We start from the raw sequence: 12,063 nt of genomic DNA, 5'->3' as shown, positions 1-12,063 counted from the left end.
ACCGTCAGTGTGGTATAAACAGTTTAGTGTAATCACAGCCGCAGCTGCAGAAACGTTGTGTTAACAGAGACTTTAGGCCTGTAAAAAAAAAAAAAAAGTTAGTGGAGCCAGTCCAGGTAATGTGTCAGTGCAGGGGGACTCCAGAAAAACCAGCACAGTGCTGTTAAAGTAAACCCGGCTCAGTTTATCAGTGTCATCTGGCATTGTGCTGCATTGGTGAACTCTATACAGTCTAACTGTCCCAGGAGACGACTTTATGATGCTTCTCTTCATTGTTAGATTCAAAACAATTGCATTAGTACACAAGTACATTTGATGTTTAATTTAATTTGATTTGAGTTATTCGCGAAATGCGTCCTTCACATGCAGTCTGGGTTTCTCTTGGAGATTGTCCAAAACCATTTTATCAGTCCCAAGGTCTGTGAGAGAGTGTACTTTTTATTCCAGCCTCCTCCTGGTAAATGGTGTCAGACTTACAGGTTTTCTCTCTTGTAGAACACCAAACCCCCGAAATGAAAGACACTTCAGCAACTGCACGTGGTTTCCACATGTGAAAAAGCACGCTATTACACTTTCTGAAACGACATCTACCGGTATTCTGTTTTGTGGCCTCTTTGGGGGGGAAGTAATGGATTCGAGCATAAAAAACTAATGCGGTGCCATTGACCCGCCATGCAAAGAGCTGTTGGAAGGTAAATAATGCACTGGACTACTTAAGCTGTCAGGGATGATGGTCCATGGAAATATACGGCTGTGTCATTGTCCCACTGAGGTGTGTGTGTGTGTCAGTGTCCTGTTGTGATTGCTGTTTGCTGAGGCTGGGGGGGGAGATCTACAGCTGGATGTCAGCCTGTGTGATGCTGAGGCCACACAGTGACAGGCCAGATTTAGAGTGATGCTGATGGATGGGAGTCACACAGACTGACGTTTGGAGATGAACTCATTAGTTCACAAGCAGCCATGCATGGGGTTATAAAGGCTAATGACTGAGAAAGTCTGCGGCGTTCAGTCTGAGGAGAGCAGCTGCCAGCCTGCGTGTGTTATTTCAGTACTGTATATGTGCTTTTAACTCTGGGAGAGAGCCGTGATTGAAATGCATGTCATGCCGCAGAGAGCCCGCCCTTCTTTATCCGTTGAGGATTTCTGGGCTTCAGTCAAAACATAACAGTTCAATTGTCTTTACTGCTGCTTCGGGAGAGGAAGACGCCTGCACGTCTCCATGGAACTGGTTGAGCGCGCACGATCAGGCCATTTACGAGTAGTTAAAATAGTTCTATATACCATCGGATCAAAGAGGGCTTCTTCTGATGAAGATCAAAGAAGGTGATATCAGATCCTGCATTTATGATCGCCTTTACCAGTGATAATGATGGTAGGGGATTTAATGTTGAAGGTGATTCTCCGTGACTTCTTCCACTTCGCTCCTCTATAATTTTTGAAATCGTGCCGTTGTGCTCAGTGCCACTTTGTCTGCCGCTGTGGTCAGGGGATTTAGCGCCATTTCACCTCCATCTTGCAAAGCCTACAAATGTGTCTAAATAATTCAGTGCCAGAAGACGCTCTGCTCTGGCGTGTTTGTAGACTCAGGCTAATGGCAAAGCCTTGAGCAAAGCTCATGCTCTGGAAGGATTTGGATTTTTTTTTTTTTTTTTTAAAGAAAAGAAACAGAAATCTCTGTCAGGCCTTTAGATTTCTGCATAATCAAGGCAAACGGGGCAGAACTGCTTTGCACATGACCTTCCTCTCATTGTTACCTTCTTTTAAAGCACAGCAACAGAGAAGAAAAACAATTAGATGGAATTTTCGCTTCCCTTTTTTTTTTCTTTTTTTTTTGCCGCAAGGAAACGGTCAAATAATTGTTCTATTTAGCTGGGTTATCATTTCAGCCTTCCTGGTAAATTGATTTCATATCGACCCATTTCCTGCAGCAGACAGTTTTAGAATTTGGCAGTATTGTATCAGGATCGACTCAGTCTAAAAAACAAAAATCTTGTGGTTTCTTCTAAATTTTCAGATTCAACCAGCAGTTGAGTGCATTTTGTCTGAAAAGTTCAAGTACAGCATCCATAGCAACTCCAGGTGTACATGTGCAGAAACAGCGTTTCAGAAAAGTCACATATTCCCCAGTTTACATGACGATGAAACTTGTACAGGTTTAAGAAAAAGTTGTGTTTTCAGGGCGTCTGAGCACTTTTGTCTTGTTTCTTGTAGAGAAACAAAAAAAGTTTCCCGTTTTCACTTGAGAATGTCATCGTGTGAATGAAGCCCGAGTGGTTTATTTGACACTTCACCTATAGCAGCCAATGATTTTGTGGGGAAATCAGAACAAACTCATGTACACATCTTCAGAAGAAGTCTGTAATCTGTTTTTCACTTCCTCTGCGTCTCGACCGTCCCCGCCCCCGCCCTCATTTCAGTTGAAACACAATCTGCCATTTCCTCTTGTTGAGTGCATGTTCTCTAACAGAGAGGGCCGGCCTGAGATTTAAGGGCTCAGATGGTTCAATTACAAATGTAAAAGCAGTTGAGAAGCTTTATCTGCAGTGTTTTTCATAAAGCCACCAGCGGCTGTCGGATCTCTACACGTCTAGGACGGCCCCAAAACACCAAAGAATAAATGCTCTCCCAGATAGGCCGGATTACCAGATGAATTATTTATATTGTCTTGGTGGATGAGCTTTGTTTCCACTGCAAATGAACCCAAACTTGGTTTTAGCTAACCTCGGGTGCTTTTTGAATTGATTTAAACTGTACCATAAGATTGCTGGGCCTTCGTTACAAAGCCTCCTTTCTGTGGTAATTGCAGATGAATGCAGTGATTTGATGCAACATGACAGCAATTTATACAGCAGGAAGAGACATGTTGACTCCTCTACATACACAGAGCTGCGGCAGAGTTTATAAAAGCGAGTGGGGGGGGGGGGGAAGCTACGGAAGAGACTTTTTGAGCATCTTTTATTTATCCTCTGAGCTTTCCTTCATCTGTGTCCCCCCTGAGAATCTGCAGGAATCTCCCTGTCCTTAGCCAGCGCCGCGCTCACAGCAGCTCGTCCATCACAGACATCCCTGCAGCTCCCCTCCTCCTTCACCAACACCTCTCCCTCCATCTGTACATCCATACATACATCCATCCATCCCGCCCTCCCCTCGCTCCTGTCTTCTCCTGAAGCCTCCAGCCGGGTTAACTGATCCACGCTCGCTGCTTCTCACTGTCCGACATTAGTGCTCTAAAGCAACGTGTGGAACGTCTCCTGTGCTCCTCCCCGTCTTCTTCATCCAGCTTTCTCTAACTGTGAGGAGTGCGCCTACAGTAAATAATCACATTCAAGCCAAGATTATTCCAGTAGAAACAAGATATCTAAAGATAAAATTTCTCATCGAATAGTTATAAGTCTGTGGCTCTACACAGTTTTTTTCTTTCTTCTTTTTTTAGCATCAGTTAAAAATAAAATTGCAGGGTGTTTACATGCAATACAGAAATCATGATAGATAGACGTTCACTGGTTATGGAAAGTCATCCGCACTTTAGAAATCATCTTTTTCCAATTTTATAACTGAAAATGAGACCTTTTTGTGTTTAGAACGGGCTTAGCAGCATGAAATACCAACGTGGTGTTAGCTTCTCACCTTATGTCAGCAACAGAAGAAGGAAGCAACAGTAAATCTGAACCATGTCCTCCGCCCAGGCTGAGGGGGCTGCCGCAGCATGGGAGCAGTAGGATGAAGATATGCAGCTGAATGGATTCACAGCGGTCACAGTCTGGAACAAACTGAGCAGTTGCAGGAGGCCTGACTTGGTTGAAAGCAACCTTAAAAGTTTGCGGTTGTCACTTTTCTGAAAGCAGCAGCTGCCAGATAAGGCCAAATCTGAATATGAAATTCATGAACACATAAAAACAAGGCACTTTGATCATAAAGCATCTTGTTCCTGTAAAGACACGGTTTGAGTCACATGTGAAGAATGTTTTTTTCTCATCTTCCATCTTGGTGGAATCCCTTGCTTCACCGTATAGCCTTATGTTATAGAGGAGGAAGCCTCCGTGTTATTGGGTGCTCTGTCATCCTTGTAACTCAGTGTTCATCTAAAGGCCTGTTCAGGTGCAGATGTAGGGTGCCACCCATTTATTATTGATGCACCGCCACAACAGCGGCGCGCTTCCTGCTGACTGTTTGTCGTTGTCAGTGCTGTTCAGGAGCAGGCAACATAATGAAACGTCAGGTGAGAAAGTGGGAGAGAGTGGGTTTACATTCTGACAGACGGTACAAACTGCTGTTTGAGGAAAACCTGTAATGCCGTGGGAGAGCTGAACTGTGGCTTATCATGTGTTCTCTCCTTGAGGGGAAACACATGAGTATGCAAGCCTGGAAACCAGCAGAGCTCTATTTGTATGCCTCATTTCTTATCAAGAGAAAGCCAACATACTTTGAGGGAAAAAAATAGCTCAGAAGAGAAGTATATATCCAAACTCCACATGGGTTTCAGTGTATGTGATCTTATATGGACACAACTGATGAAGAGTTTGCAAACCGTGGCTTTCTCCTGGATAACAATCGCTTGGGTTGCAAATTTTATCTCTTATTTATTAATGGAAAAAATGGGTTTATCCCGATTTTCCTGGCTGACTCTCACTCTTAGTTTCTCTTGAATGTCTTTATTAATGCCTTTCCTTACTGCAATGATCCCTGACTTTTATTCAGTCACCTTCTCTGACTCAGAGCCATTTTCTAAAGGGTAACAATCTCACTTCTGCCTGCCAAGACAAACTCAAAATTACATCATACAGGTACCTTTTGTCCACAGTTTGAGAAGCCTGATGGATTAGGGGAAAGTCGGCAGCAGTGCTGGATGTTCCTCTCTCTTTTCCGTCTCTCTTTCTCTCTCACGGAGTTTCCCAGAGCATCTGAGAAAGACAGATATACTCTGCTTCCACAATGTGTCATTATACGCTAACTAAAACCCCTTCTCTTGCAGCAGCTTTCACTTCTCTGGGTTTATCTTTTTTTTTTTTTTTTTTTTTTTTTTGCGTCTCTTTCATTTATTGTTTCTTCATCCATCCTCATCGTCTGAGAAGACGATATGGTTGTAGGACATTAGATAGAATAGTTAGATGATGAAGGAGGCTGTCTTTATTTAATTAGGCACATGCGACTAACTCAACATTTACACGACGTTTAATGTGAAAATGCACATAGTTCGGTTCAGGAAAACTTCAGTCTTTTCATAGCAACATTTTGAAAATGATATCTGTTCATATGGACACGGCAGAAATGCTGAAAGTGATGAAGTTATCTTGACAGGCAACGTGTTGGTGCTGTTGGTTGTTTATAATGAACCACATGCACACAGATATGCTTTGAACTTGAGCATACAGACATTCGTAGGGACAGCTATAAATCTACCAAGTCTCAGGAGAATATGAACTGGGAGTCAGAAGTAGCATTTCCTGTGGTTTCCATGGAGCGTTTTCAAAAGTTGTTTTCCCCCGTTTCCATGGAGTCGAAGCATTTTCAAAAAGTTCTGCGGCTTGCCGTTTTCACAGTCGCCTCTGGAGACTGTCTTCATCTGGTTGTGCACATGCAGCTGAACCTGTGATGCGAGCTCAAGGCCTGCGGCTTTCTGTTGGAAATGTCTCATTATCACAGCGTGCAGTGATTTGGCTAAAAAGGATAAGAAAGTCTATTGTGAATAAATGTAGATTGACATTAAAAAGAATCGAAATCAGGATTCAATCTGAGTTTGATAACACAAAAGAGCCCTTTGAAACGAAGAATTTAGGAAGCTGTTGTTCTGAGGAGTTTCACAAACTGTACACTGGGATCAAACAATTGTTTTTGAAGTGTCAGTTTTTATATATTGCACGGGCCGCCGGGTATTCTGGCATGCTGATGACTGTATCAACACAGCGGTGGCTTTGTTAGCAGCCTTTTGACGTCTCTCCCCTGTGCACGGCTTCACTCTCCCCTCAGGTGTTTGTGTTGTATGAGGAGGGCTAATGGGTTTAATCTGAAGTCAGCTCACCAGATGATTAGGGTTGTTAAATTCCAAACTTTGTTGTAATGGCATTGACCGGAACCGTGTTTGAGCCATTCGTCAAAGCCACTGGGAAGAAAGCTTTTGTTGTTGTGAGTTTTTCTAACAATCCTACACTCCTTCTTTCTTACATTTGTTAAATCCGTCCACTCCTCCTTGATAAACTGAGCTTTATTTTGGTCAGTTAAAGGTCTTCATGTCTTCGTCTCTGCTGCCAAGTAGCTTCTCAGCTCGGATAATAGATGCCAAATAAACTGTGAAATGAGTTTGCTGTGAAATGATGGAGCTTTGCCTAGAATGGTTTCCATAAAGACGAATACACCAATGTTTCAATCAATGCATAGGCAGAGTTCCATGACAATATGGCGTTGGTTTGTTCATGTTCCCTCTTTTAGCCTCAGTATTGGTGGTCGGCAGTGAATGTCTGCTGTGATTCTACAGTGGGACAGAGTGCTTTAGAAAATGCTTTGACTGTGTTGTTGTGTCTAATCCCGGCCAGTGGAAAATGGGCTTACCAGGCATCCACTGTTTTTTGTCCTCCATAAGCTCTGTGTTTCTGTCTCTCACGGGTCTTGTCACCCAGGCCGCCATTGGAGGGAGAAAAAAAATGGTCAACCGAAATGACTGTGATGACCTCCATCCACAGAGGGCCTTACTTGAGGAAGCACCAGACCATGATTCATTCAATGCTCCGTGACTCCATGGAGGTCACCGCTCGCTAGAATTGTGTCCGTGGTCTTAAAAGCCAGTCCGTGCTATTATGTGTCTCCATTAAGTTTCTAGACCAGTGATGCAGCTGATGATGACATGTGACAGCGGCGGTCCTGTCCACACTCGCAGCCATCGGGGCGGCAGTAAACGCACGGAGGGCTGATTCGTCCTCGTTCTTCTTCAATGTTGATTGGTTGTTGCCATTCTGAGGAGCACCAGCCAAGGTGTTTACGTTGTATTACTGCCAGAGAGCGACCATTTGTCACTATATTTGCTTTCCTTTAGTTGCATCTCGTGTTTTTGGGTTGTTTGTGTACTAATGTTTTACTCGAGCTAGTTAAACTGTTCTGATTGCACAAAAATATGTGTGGCGATGTTTTTCTTCACATTCTAGGTGCTGAGTGTTTAAAATGTTAGCACTTGCAGTATAACCATAAATCTCAATCAAACTGCATGTCATGATATCATTCGTATTTCCATTCCAGATGGATATAATTGTGCTTGAAGTGTTTGGCTGTGATTCTTTGATGTTGTTGTTGTCTTGGAATTCATTGTTATTTGACAGGATATTTATGTTCTGGACTTGCTTTTAATCTGTGAAAAAGATGAAAAAGCTTCTTAGTTATGCGTTGAAATGTTTTATAGAGCAAATCGCCTGCGTATTTATCTTCAGTGAAAATAATGGTTGCAGCATCTTATCTTCTACTTCTAAATGAGGTGTGACTGAAGCACCGATCATCCTCGCAGCAATAGGATAACAATTTATCAGGAATACCGTTGGGTGAATAAAAGTTTAACCATCAATTATGGGGCAAAATATAATCAGATGAGAACTGTATTAACGGATAGGAACACAGAAACGATGCATTTGTTCCGGTTACGGGTCTTCAGATCCCTTGGTAAAGACATGCCGATGCATGACATCGGTTCCTCGGCGAGCAAATGTTCACAAGCTGGAATTCCATATTGCCGGTTTTATCCATGTCAAGATTTGGTGCTTTCTAATGAGATAATCTCTTACATTGTAAGCAGTCTGAGAAGGATATCTCACATCTCTCACATCTCGTGGTGTTGTTGTGGTCCCTGTTACCTTGATCCTTTCACTGGGAGGCTCAGATGGGTCTGTTGAAAGCGAGACAGAAGCTGTGATGTTAGATTTCTGTTCCTTTGTTCTTCATATGGAGCTTACTGTCTGTAGTGTCATGTCTTGGTTTTAAGTATCCTCTGTAAACTGAGGCATTTAATACAAACATACACACACACACACACACACACAGCTGAGGTCTGTAGCCTCACTAGTCATCATTTATAAAAAAAAAAAAAAGAAAAAAGAAACAACTAAACTATTGCAGTTCTCAGGAATTGTGAAGTCTCTCCAAGAGGCTCACACTTTTCAAGCTGCGCTCTTCCTCCAGCAGCTCTTCTTGTCACATTTTCTTCAGTGTCAGTCGTTACTATGACACACTCACCGAGAGACGCCTGGATGAAGAGGCGTGGCCAGATAAGAGCTCCGGCGAGTTCACTGAGCTGTTGACATTTTCTCACTGCAACTCCCCCGGTTCTAATTGGCTACCGCTGATAAGATTCCCTTGTTGTAATTGGCAGCTGCTGATAAGATGCTGTCACTTTCAGCAGCAGCAGCAGCAGTCGGCAGCATGGTAAGATGGCAACAGCTCAGGAGTCAGTGGGTGGACGTGGCTAAATCCAGGGCCTGGACCTTGTTTTCCAGGGAAGCGGTTCCAATCAAGGGTTGATGGAATGTCCCTGACTAACTTGTGAAATAGAGAATTACCAATTTGAATATTGAAATCAACATTTACTCCGCTAACACTAGAAAACAGTGCCAATAATTGTAAGAAAGGTCACATTCTACTTTTTTGTTGTTATTTAGAAGCTTTGGACAGTTTTTATTACTATTATAATGAAACTGTGAGTTCAAGATGCATTCAAGATAGTTGAAAAATCTGTATGTAAAAAAAAAAAAAAACTGCATGCCAGTAGTTCTGTGAAGTTCTATTTTACTGTGCAAAGGTTCAATTCGAGTGAAATTCAAATCAGACTGCTGTTGGGTTGTTGTTTGGGTTTTGCAAAGCTGTTGCTTTAATTAAACAGCTAACTTTAAAATGAATGACTGCTTTAAGAACTTGATGAATATTCTATTTTTTTTCCCCCTGGGGGCTGCAGAATTAATCTGTTACTCAGATCGGATAGCTGCTGTAGCACTCCAGCTTGTTTGCTCGTCCAGTAGCTACACATTGACGTTGGTCACTGTCGTACAACATTTTTTAATCACATTTCCGTCAAGCAATCCATCTGTCTTCAGTTTTCCTTCCAATTGAATGCAATAATTAAGAGTCCAAAAAGCCTCCTCGGGATGTTGGGGGTATCTCCACCTCAGGTTTTCAATGTACTAATGTTGCAATGTTAAACACGGCTTTGTACAACAGTTCTCTCTTCATGTACAACTGACTGTGCGGAATCTGGGACACTTTTCCATGTTGAAGTTTCAGGCCACTTTGTCATGTTTCCGGCTATACTCATAGATTTAACAGATGCTTTGCTGGCAGAAGTAGCCTCAAATCTCCTGGGTGTGCGCTTGAAGTGCTGATAAAGACATTTCTGCACTATTGTGTCCTCAGTCTGGAAATCTTCGTAACTAATACCCTCTAACACTTAGAATAAAGTTTCTCCTGTTCTCCTAACCCTACCTCTCTTCTGTCCTCTCTGAACCGGAGAGCATTGCTTCCTATTGGCTGCATCACTTTTTTTTGGAAGATCTTCAGGAAGTAATTATGCTTCTGTATTTAGTTAATGGAAAGCACAAGAAGCTTTGGCTGCTGGACAAACTGCGCTCTGCAAAGCTTGCTGCAGTCCCCAGAGTTTGCCTAATGGATGAGTGTGTGGGTGTGTGACTTGGATAGACAAATGTCTTTACCCACAGTTCGTACTGAGAGTCAGAAATGCAACCCACTATATCCCAAGAGTTTGCATGTGCAGTGCTCTTCTGCGGCTTGTAGTCACAGTGACTTCTTCTTTTCATTTTATCCCATCACACATCAATTAATCAGTAAAAAATAAATAAATAAATAAAAAAGCTTTGGAAAGTATTGAGAAGTCATTCCTGGCCTCCCAGGAATGTATTTTTCAGAGGTTTTTTTTCTTTTTTTCGGGTGGGATTTTGTCAACAGGAAATATTTCTCTGTTGTCATGGAGATTATACGGTGGATTTTAGATCTCTTGAAAGGTTTCGAGATTTGCCTGAAAACATTTAAACCATATGAAAACGCTGCTGTGCACCACGGCCGTAGTAAATAGTTCTGCACAAGTAGATGGACAGTGACAATGCTGGCAGCCTTCAGAGTGTCCTGACTCACATTCTCCTGGGACCTCTTAGTTTTACAGCTGAGTCACCTGGAATAGCAATGGAAGCTGATCGTCCGTCCATGTGAATGTCTGCATTCTCGCCAATGTCCATGCTTATAACTTATTTTTCTCTGCGCATGTGTGTGTGAGTCGCTTCATTACAAAAACAACCAACAGCACGCAACATAGAAAAATACTATACATCATTTTCTTCCATGTAAGTGTGCATTGTTTACAAAATGTATAGACGCGGAACGCTAATGATGTGAAAATGCAAAAGCAATGTTTTTTCACTGAAAATGTCATGCAAATAGGGCCTCAGCCTCCTCAAACTTTAAAGTTATATTAAAGGATGTTCTGACAGTGTCCAGGCAGTTTTTAAGCAAAGACTTTGGCCTAATCTAAGCACACTTCGGTATCTTTGTCTGTTACGGACGTGCAGCCTGTCCAGGATGTAGCCTGACTCCTACCTCGTGTCACCTGGGACTGTCTTCAACCCTCTGTGACACTGAGTTGGATAAAAGTGATATAAAAAGGACAGAAATAAAAGTACCAAACGTTTGGTATTGTGTGCCACTTCTGCTGTAGAGGAAAGATAATTTAGGGAATTTAAATATGAATTAATCCACACTTTGAACAAATTAAACTTAAGTAACTTATTGTGATGTACAGCGGTGATTGTCCAAATCCTAATTAAAAGATGTGAAACGGTCGCCTTTCAAGGTTATTCTACAGACACTTTATTTTTAGGAGGCCACATCGTGAAGGGTAAAAGGAAAAAGAAAAAGACTGTCAGTTTTTAAGCTTGTAATTGTTTCACAATTTGCTTGAGGACTTTTCCAGCTGCTGATTAACCATGACCATCAAAGATGTTCTCTCTCCAGGCATGGCATAATATAACAAGCTATGAAGACGGAAAGCTCTGCTACCACAACAAAGACTGACACGATTGAAACTTTTTTTTTTTTTTTTTGTTAACTGAGGCCCTGGTCCCTCGTTCTGACAGTTTAAACTTCAAAGAAAGAAAACGGATTGTTTTTCTTTTTTGGCTGTCAGGCTGTCCTTCAGGCGTCAATAGACACATTCAATTTGCGTCTCTTGTCCTAAACAAGGCTTCGGTTGTGTAGTGACGACTTGTGAAACAGCACCGACTCCTACGAGGATGCTAACTGGACATAGGCTGTCCTGAAAAGTCGTGAGGTTCTTGAATAGTTTCCTGCGATCTAACCAGATTCAGAGCCTCAGTGTTTTAGAATTTAAACTGTCATCTTGGTATTTTCATAGGTATCGTTTGACTTTTCATTTTATTCCATTCGTATTCTGCGTTCATTCATCCACTTGAGATCCTCCTGTCTTCCCTGATTTTAATGAAATTGTACAAAGAGCTGAACACATGCCCCCGTACTGTTTAAATACTCATAATAATCCTCACTTTGGGTATGCTTTCCTTCTCTCCTCCATGTTCTTGTGGGAGTGATAAAAGACGCACTCACTGACAGCACAGAGGAGAAAATTAATCAGGCCCCTCCGAACTTCACACTGGGCCACTCCAGAGACTTCTGCCAGCGAGTCTTCAGGGAGAAGGCAGGGGATTTCTCCATGACACTCACTTTCTTCTCAGTTCCTCTGTACTCTCCTGAAAGGGTTCATCTTGAAAGCAGGGATTCACTTTTGAGCTTTTGTTTCATAACAATTCACCAAGAAGTCCGAGTTGTGCAGCTTAATTGGCCCTTCATATGTTAAAGTTTGGGTTAGAGCGGAGGGAAACCTTTTTGAAGGAGAGTGAAAAGAAATATGAAGCAGTTCACTACTTTCCAAAGTCCCCGCTGTGTTGATAAATGATAAACACAACCTTATTAAAGAGCAATAAGTGACAAACGCAGAAAAGGAAAAGTATATTATGAAAGGAAGGTCTCAGCAGTACAGAACAGACGAGAGATAATTGCATTATAAACAAA

General features: G+C 42.2%; 1 protein-coding gene across 3 annotated transcripts in view; it reads left to right on the top strand.

Annotated features, from left to right (window-relative positions):
* Positions 1–12,063, top strand: part of enox2 (ecto-NOX disulfide-thiol exchanger 2) — a 172,746-nt gene that overhangs the window by 88,886 nt on the left and 71,797 nt on the right. The window contains exon 1 of one of the 3 annotated variants that reach the window (XM_030101698.1): positions 8,198–8,400. The exons of the other annotated variants lie outside the window; for them this stretch is intronic. The gene's annotated coding sequence lies outside the window, so the exon portion shown is untranslated. Of the gene's footprint in view, positions 1–8,197; positions 8,401–12,063 lie in introns of those variants that run through there. 3 annotated transcript variants of the gene reach the window in all.

The sequence above is a fragment of the Salarias fasciatus genome, chromosome 2, assembly GCF_902148845.1.
Source record: "Salarias fasciatus chromosome 2, fSalaFa1.1, whole genome shotgun sequence".
In the NCBI taxonomy this organism is placed as follows: domain Eukaryota; kingdom Metazoa; phylum Chordata; class Actinopteri; order Blenniiformes; family Blenniidae; genus Salarias; species Salarias fasciatus.
This window is presented reverse-complemented; position numbering and strand designations above follow the sequence as displayed.